Genomic DNA, 9,463 nt, shown 5'->3' with positions numbered 1-9,463 from the left:
CAGCCAGACTCTCAAGTTGGAGATACAGAGAGATATGAAGACAGAGTGGAAACTGCAGACCATTCTTTTCTGTCTGGAAGATAATCAAGGGAGTTCAGACAACTGTGACATGGAAGAATGAATGCTATATGACATAATTAAATTGAGCATTTTCAATACTACAAAAATCTATGAAGGAGCAAAGCACTGATCATCACACTGTCTCGCACCACATGCCGCGTTGAAAACTAGGAACTCGGAAATCTCTGGACTTCCGACTTCAGTGCGTTCAAGACAACTGGGAACTCCGAAAACAAACGAGCTAAAAAAAAAACATATTTTTAACAGTCTTCCAACTCAGAATTCCAAGTCGGAAACTCGGGCATGTTTCTAGAGCATTTCCGACCTGAAGATCACTGACGTCATGATCTGACCTGGTTCTCTTCCGAGTTCCCAGTTGTCTTTAAAGCACCAATATTCTCCTCTTCACCACGAGTGTTTTTGCATGCATACCATACAACTTTCACGCTTTCCGTAAACAAAGGGTAGCTTCATGCAATAACACGCCAACACATTTAGCATTTTTGAAAAGAGTAGCACTTATTTTACTTTCCCTAGTCGAACTACAGTAGGCTAACCTACATTGATTGGCTGGTTGCCATGATTACATACTGTAGCCACCACCACGCGAAGACGTTTACAAAACACATTACAGTATCATACGCACTCATTGACGGAGGATACAATTTACATTGTTGCACCACATTGCATAGGCAACTTGAAATGCGTGCCACCGCATGCCACCACGGTCTGCCAGATAATAGGCTGCTCCTGTCTGACGCGCGGTGAACGTTCATCAAAATCACACACACATGTTAACATTCTTACTAGATGTAAACGAATATGCGACGACTATTAATATTCATAAATGTGTTAACGTTTTAAAGTGCATTTACCTGATAAACTCGTGGAAACTGGATAAATTGAGAATAAATTAATTTCATTGAAGGATCACAGCACGCCACTCCGCAAAGTGCTCTGAATCTTTGATTCAAGCGTTTTGAATTAAAGCAATGGACCACACGAAGAGAACGCCTCCTTCACTGACGACAAACTAAAGTGATATGCCTAAACTGATCCCAACGCTTATTCCAAACCAAGCCAGATGGTGTAGAGATTTAAAATATATGAACGCGGAACCACAGTGTCACTATTTGGCAGGAAGTCGTTTCTGACATTCCTCTGCTTTACGTGAATGTGCATACATTTGGCAAACCTCACCTCCTGTAGACCTTTAACTTATGTTATTATAAGTTAAAGGCCTATGGTAAATCATTTGGCTATACATTTACGCACGGCAAAACAAAATGGCAAACTGTCCAGTCTTTATCACAATCTGAATAGATGGACCATGAATCATACGACTAGGCCTATATCTAATTCACAAAAACAACATAGGCACTTTTTCGTTAATAAAACATGAATACAAATGACTATGGCAGAGTATTATGCCTATATAGGTCAGTTGTTCTGACTATGGGGACTAGGATTGTGCTTCCCATTGACCTGACTGTAATCAGAGCCTGCTATGGCGTTCAGTAAATAGTCTAGTCAAGTGGACGAGAAGAAACAACGCCCACATGCGTTCTGCATCGGCCTATATAATTTCACCAGTTTATCCCATGCAAAACTCAACTCTATGTTCTATATCTACGACTAGACATGCATGCCATAGATATATGTAGGCTACTCACCACAGTCGCACTTTGAATTATCCTGGAGCAGAATTCCCTACTACCTATTGTGCTCTACCGGCTCCGTGCAACCTCCATGGCATTTACCGGACAGTGCCTGTCTGCTACAGGGTAGCGCATTCCTGCAAACGAGACCATTCCGAAAATGTATCATTATAGAAATAAGCTTGCATCCTACAGTCATATAAAATTATGCATCTGTTTGATCATTTTTTTACACTAAATGTCAACAACATCAGTTACTTTAAAATATTATGGATTACAACTTTATACAAAATGTAGGGCGGGTCCACTCTGTCCGATTGGGGTCAGTTGACAAATTCTTATATTGCATCTTTAACAACACTCAACTGTATGTTCTTCAAAAACGTCAGAAAGATCCCAATTTCCTTACACGAATTGTCCTGAACAGACGTATCACCTGCCCAGATGCTGCTGGTGATGGAGACTCTCCAGCTATTTCCATGTTACACCAAGGCCACCTAGTGGCCATTCTCACTGTGCCGTAGCAGGTAGTACATACAAACTAGATGTCTAAACATGACCAAGGTGAGTGTACTTGTGCTTATAGAATGAGGAGAAAAGAAAGCCCCGCACAATGCTCTTGCTCCTATGATATCACTTTAGTTTACTTTTCGACCCGTATGCCTGAAGGCTTCGTCAGTGCTTGACGACCTGTGCTCAGTGTGAGGGTCTTCATTTTTTTCTAAGATATTAGATATCAGAGAATTATTCCCACGCACCTGCAACAAGAAAACTCAGATGTGCCAGTGCTTTTACTCTTTTATATAATTAATAAAAAAGGATGTCTGGTGGCATAACACAGCCTACATCAGCTCAGAAAGATGTGTTTATGATTGTAGGGTTTTTATGGTAGACCACATACTGACCAGGTATGGTAGGCCCGCTTAACACTGGTGTTGTGGGCCAGGGTTTCCCAAACATCAGTCCCTAACGCTACACAGCTGTTTTAAATCGTCAACGTTGGTGATTTGAATCAGCTGTGTAGTGCTAGGGCAAATACCAAAACGTGCACCCGGGGGCTCTCGGACCGAGTTTGGGAAACCCTGGTGTAGGCTATGTATAGCTTTGAGTTTAACTGTAGGCCTACTAGAATAAAAGGGTAGCATAAAATGGTAGGCCTGATTTTGTATATGCCAGATTTCTTCACAAATTACAAAAACAAGAACTTTGGCCATTTGTCTTAAAACCAAGTTATGCAAGTTAGCCAACCTATTACTTTTTTCAAGAATTGAATTGTTCTTTTTCATAGCCTGATGAGTCACAATACACGTCACACTATAATAGAAGCCTTGACTAAATATGTTTTTGTTACGGGAAAACATCTTTAGAAGGTATGCTAATACTGTTAAACTCCGAGCTGAAGATACAATTGTAAGGAACAGAACTCATCCCCCCTTTGTACCCTTAGGGGCAATCTGCGATTGCTGCATATGCTTGTGGACTTTTAGACACTCAAAACACAGTTAAAATTGTAATTTTGATCTAGTACATGCATCCAGAGCTCTGTCTTTGAATTTGAAAGTGGTTACATTTCTCCAGCCCCATCCCTCAGCTTTTTACCAAATCAGTGGCGGGGTAACCGCTTTGTTATTGTTTGATTTGTAGATTGCCCCTTTAATCAAAGATGAAACAAATCCATTCACTTGCACAGCACGCTGTTAATAACCAGGAAGTGGAAAAACAAAGTTAGAGAAAATAAACATTTGTTTTTACATAAAGAAGCAAATTAATTTGTATAACTCATAAATTAAATAAACCAATTGCTCCAGGGGCGATGGACAATGGTGACCCTCGTCGTGACCCCGCTCCTTGCAGCAGGTATCTCAGGTGGAGTTGGAATATGCAAGAAACACGTTTCCATTATATACTTGTTAAAGGACAAATATAAGCACCCCCCAAATTATTATAATAAAACTCAATAAAAGAAAAGGAGCGCGAGAAGTGTGTTTACAAATGTTCTGGTGAGGCAGTGTGTGGTGGGAGCTTTCTCACAAACCTCATTAGTTTGATACTGTTGATTTTTTGCCGCAGATGGTTTGTTTACATAGCAGGTAAGGATAAATCAGGTTAGGTGAATTAACGCAGCAGGTTAGGAGAAGGAGGATAAAGGTTAGGATAAAGGTTAGGAAAAGGGTTAGGAAAGGGCTTTAGGGTCACAATGCTACAGTTGTCAACAACTGTTATGTATGAAATGCAGGGGCGAAAATCTGATATCAACTTTGGGGGGGGACAATTATATGACATTTTCTCAAGAGCAATTCCTGAGGGGGAAACCAAAAGTAGTGCTGTAACACATAGCCTACATTGTAATATGGTAAATGTATATTGAGGAACCCAAGAAATAAGGTGTTTGCCGTACTCCTAACTACCGGTACCCAAAACTACACAACTACTCACAACAGCAATACCATTGCCTTTAACAAATCTTAGTTCAGTCACCAGTTTAAGTTGAGCGTGGGGGTATCCATGGCATTTTCCAATTATGTTCCTATTTTACAAGTTAAAAAAATGGAGAACCTTTCATAATGTTGCCAAACAAAGACTCAACAAACTTACCTGAGACTCCCTGTCTCTGCCAGTCTGTCCCTGCATATCTGTCCCCAACTCTGCTGTCTGTGTGCCATCTGTTGCCTGCTCTGCCTAATGACATCATTATGAAACATTTCCATTAGAATTTCATTTCTTTCTTATGAACATTTTATCAACTAGTCTTTGAGATATTAGGCTACTAGGGTTCTTACTTTGCGTTTTGGTGTACTGAAAAATACTCTGATGTCCGTCTTTTATTTTTCTGCCATTTTTCTACCTGGCTGGCTGGCTACACACACACACAGTGTGTAGGTTATTTACAGTAGGAGATGGGCTTCTATCATCTTATCTTTTATCATTCTATTTGGGCTTCAATCTAAAAGGTAGCTAGCAAATGTGAAACGGATTAAAATGACAAGAGTTGACAGCTGTATGAGTTCACCATTTACACAACATATGCTGCAACCTTTTGTAATTTTAATAGTTTCTTTCATATTGGCTGGCTTCCAACAATAGCTGAATTTGCAAAGCTAGCGAGCACCAATTCAGTTTCAGTGGTGTTTGCTATAATCTTTGCTACCCGGGTTAAATAAAATAAATAAATAAAAGTTCCCTTGCGACAATTTAGCTTTTGCAACGAGACCATTAAATATATTTAAGACAATGGTAGAAGAGAGTGTAGTTCTGTTCAGTTTGGACTTCAGTTTATCGCTAACCTTATCACAGGGACTTGGAAGCACTAACTTGCATCATCTGCATGCTGATCTCGGAATAAATTGACGATAGCAAAGATTCCATCTTTGACGAGGCCACATAAATGGAATAGGTACTAGCTAGCTTAATAGTTAATATTTGCGCGCTAGCTCTGCATATTCAGCTAGTGTGTGTGCGCGATTGACTGGATTAACCTCACGTCAGTTACGTTCATTGAGTGCCTTTCAGACAGTGGCTACGACCCCTCTGTTACCTTGCCAGTGGATCAAACCATTGTGAGGAAAAGGGTGGGGGGGGTCGCAATCTTTTGAAACTTAAAAACGCGCTATTAAGTGTCTATAATCAGCACAATTGCTTTCATTGCGTATTATTAATATTATTTAAATTACATAGTTATGTTTCAGTGATATATTGGGGGGGACAAATCATATTTTTCCCAGAATGGGGGGGTCGTGTCCCCCCCCCGTCCCCCCCGGGATTTCCGCCCCTGATGAAATGTATGCATTCACTACTGTAAGTCGCTCTGGATAAGAGCGTCTGCTAAATGACTAAAATGTAAATATAAATGTTATCCCCAGCACAGCCATTAGATGGCGCTGTATGCCTTATCTCGTCACAAAGGTAGAAACGTTAACACATACATACATAGCGACAAATCATCAGCATCATAACAGCGACAAACGTGTGGCGAGCAGGCATTTTTCACAGCACTTTTCAATTAGGTGGGGCAGCGCCCCAACACTTTTGATTTGGTTCAATAAAAATGTTGACGCAAGAAGCGTTGAAAACAGGGACAAAGTAGACCAACTGTAAATAAGTGGGACGCTCACACATCAGGAGAAAGGAGATAATATTAGGACGCACCCTGTGTGTGACTATACGTTTCTCCCCTTACCATGGAACAGCGTGCATCCCCATCCCAAGTTTACCTCCCACTACAATCAAAGGCCAAAATAGGACCAGTGAAGTACCTTCACCACCTTGAGGGCCCTCTGAAATGTGTAAATGACCTATAAATAACTCACACTGGAGTGTGTGTGTGTGTGTGTGTGTGTGTGTGTGTGTGTGCGCGACACCTACCAAAAACAACACTCTGATCTGATGGTCCTTTACGACAGCTATTTCTAGCTAGGAGTGAATAGCCTATTCTGCTCAGCCCCGTCACGAGGGGAAATTACCATGATGGTGAACAGAGGAATGGGGAATGAAGGATATGGAAAAAGAGATGAGTCTAAATATGTCCATGTTCACTGTTTGTGTCAGTGACAAATGAAAAATGTGTTGGTGTATCAGATCAAACGTGTTTAAATATCTTTAATTTGCGTCTTCATTTCTGGTGCTGTTCCTTTTTTCTTATGAACTTGCACGCCTCAACCTTGACCTCATGGTTGTGTCTCAATTTGGGACACACATGATGTAGTGATTCATCACCTTAATTAAACTTCAGTCAGATTACCCTGGTTGTCAGATTCATGTTCCTGAGAATCCAACCCAACCCAATGGATACACGGGTACTCCTTCCGTCCAATACCAATCCACACCCATAGATGTTCACTCATGAATAGAAAATAGTTTTCATCTAGGCTATCTATTTCTAATGTATCTATTCTTTATGCATCTATGCTTTGCCTGTCAGATTAATGGTATGGCCACACAGAGACACATGGATTAAATGTGCGTCATTGTGCGTCATTAAACGTAAAGTGTCATTATGCGCGTAACGCTGGAGACAGGTGTGTGCCCAAACGAGCAGCCTGGTATCAACACCAAATATCAATGCGCCTGGCCCACATAGCTTCCACCTAAGCCAGATGTTTCCACCTAAATCAACTTCTCCCAATGGCATCAGTGGAAGTTACGGTTCTCTCTGGATAGAAAAAGAGATGTAGATCCATGCTGTCATCTATACTATGTACAGTATCTATATCTATGCAGCAATTAATCCACACTCTTTATGCTATCATCACAACAGCCACATAGTGTCTGGGGCATGGAACTATTAACATTGTCATCAATGCTCTTTGTATCTGCTGTCATCTATGCAGTATCTATATTTATGCATCTACAGTATACTCTGATTCTGCTATCACCACAACCACATAGTGTGCGGGGACATAGAACTATAGAACTACAGTAACATAGTAACATTCCGGAGTGTAGTGTGTGGGGACATAAAACTATAGTAACACAGTAGCATTCCAGAGTGTAGTGACTGTGATGATTGTGTAAATCCCACTCCGCCCTTAAACTAATACTCAATCAAATCTGCCTATCCCAAGAACAGTCGATGATTCCTTGTCTCAGTTCAAGCGGGACTGAAAAAGGTTGATGAACCTCATAAAGTAGGCTGGACACAGCTTGGGGATGTTATCTAAGCCCAAGTGATAAAGATTTACAGTTTAGCGGGCATCCTTAGAGCCTAGCACCTGACTCTTTTTCCAACTGTCTATGTTAGGCAAGAGCTTCCGCAGTGAATGCTATGAAGATAATCTCTCTTGGCTGTCTAAACCTCAGATTAAATCATTTTCCGACTCCTACTAATGTTATATACCGAACATAAATATAAATGCAACATGTAAAGTGTTGGTCCCATGTTTCATGAGCTGAATTTTTTTTCTCCATATGCACACTAAGCTTATTTCTCAAAAATGTTGTGTACACGTTTGTTTACATTCCTGTTAGTCAGCATTTCATCTTTGCCAAGATAATCCATCCACCTGACAGGTGTGGCATATCAAGAAGCTGGTTAAACAGCATGATCATGACACAGGTGCACATTGTGCTGGGGACAATAAAAGGCCACTTTAAAATGTGCAGTTTTGTCACACAACACAATTCCACAGATGTTTGGCGTGCTGACTGCAGGAATGTCCACCAGAGCTGTAGCCAGAGAATTTAATGTTAATTTCTCTACCATTTTAGAGAATTTGGCAGTACATCCAACCTGCCTCACAACCGCAGACCACGTTAACCACGCCAGCCCAGGACCTCTACATTTGGCTTCTTCACCTGCGGAATCATCTGAGACCAGCCACCCAGACAGCTGATGAAGCTGTGGGTTTGCACAACCGAAGAATTTTTGACAGTTTGTCTCAGGGAAGCTCATCTATGTGCTCGTTGTCCTCACCAGGGTCTTGACTTGACTGCAATTCGGCGTTGTAACTGACTTTAGTGGGCAAATGCACACCTTCGATGGCTACTAGCACGCTGGAAAAGTGCTCTTTACGGATTAATCTCGCTTTCAATTGTACCGGGCAGATGGCAGACAGCATGTATGGCATCTTGTGTGTGAACGGTTGGCTGATGCCAACGTTGTGAACAGAGTGCCCCATGGGGGCAGTGGGGTCATGGTATAGGCAGGCATAAGCTACAGACAATGAGCACAATTTCATTTTATCAATTACAATTGCATTGTCGTGCCATTCATCCGCCGCCATCAGCTCATGTTTCAGCATGATAATGCACGGCCCCATGTCGCAAGCATCTGTATACAATTCCTGGGAGCTGAAAATGTCCCAGTTCTTCCTTGGTCTGCATACTCACCAGACATGTCACCCATTAAGCATGTTTGGAATGCTCTGGATCAACGTGTACGACAGCGTGTTCCAGTTCCCGCCAATATCCAGCAACTTCGCACAGCCATTGAAGAGGAGTGGGACAACAATCAACAGGCCACAATCAACTGCCCGATCAACTCTATGCGAAGGAGATCTGCCGCGCTGCATGGGGCAAATGGTGGTCACACCAGATACTGACTGGTTTTCTGACCAGATGCTAAAATCCCCAATCAATTAAACCAATTAAGAACCTTAAGTAAAATAACATGCACTGATGACATAGCGTCCGGAACAACAAAACTGAGTTTCATTCAAGATTCCAGACCGGCATAAAATACTCAAGCATGATAAATGTAAGATATTTTTGCGCCCTTAACTCACATCCCTATAGGACTACTAATATACAGTTTTTGTCTAGTACAATTATATGAGAAGCACAATGTTTTAATAACAAGAAAAAAGGTCTCACCTTCTAAAACTACAGTACAGTATATTTCTTTCCCCCTCAAGGTGAAATGGTTCATAGAGTAAAAGGTAAACTTTAAAATTACTTTAAAATACTATCAATGAAGAGATCTGTCACGGTCGTCGTCGGTGAAGGAGGACCAAAACGCAGCAGGTAAGTGCAGGCTCATCTTGACGTTTATTTATTTTCAAAATGAATACCAAAATAACAAAACACTAGAACGAACAACAACAACAACAACAACAACAACAACAACAACAACAACAACAACAACAACAACAACAACAACAACAACAACAACAACAACAACAAACAGTCTGGCAAAGCATAAGGCTCAACACAGAACAATCACCCACAAATAACAAACACAAACACACCCTAATATATGGGACTCTCAATCAAAGGCAGATAGACAACACCTTCCTTCAACTGAGAGTCCC

General features: G+C 41.2%; 1 protein-coding gene across 1 annotated transcript in view; it reads right to left on the bottom strand.

Annotated features, from left to right (window-relative positions):
- LOC106590181 (gamma-adducin) overlaps positions 1 to 1,126 on the bottom strand; it is a 155,501-nt gene extending 154,375 nt beyond the window's left edge. Inside the window, exon 1 of the mRNA XM_045691031.1 lies at positions 936 to 1,126. The gene's annotated coding sequence lies outside the window, so the exon portion shown is untranslated. The remainder of the gene's footprint in view (positions 1 to 935) is intronic.
- Positions 1,127 to 9,463: the final 8,337 nt, after the last annotated feature.

Source organism: Salmo salar, chromosome ssa12 (genome assembly GCF_905237065.1).
Source record: "Salmo salar chromosome ssa12, Ssal_v3.1, whole genome shotgun sequence".
NCBI classification, from domain to species: Eukaryota; Metazoa; Chordata; class Actinopteri; order Salmoniformes; family Salmonidae; genus Salmo; species Salmo salar.
The sequence above is the reverse complement of the archived record's forward strand: the minus strand, read 5'-3'. Positions and strand labels throughout refer to the sequence as shown.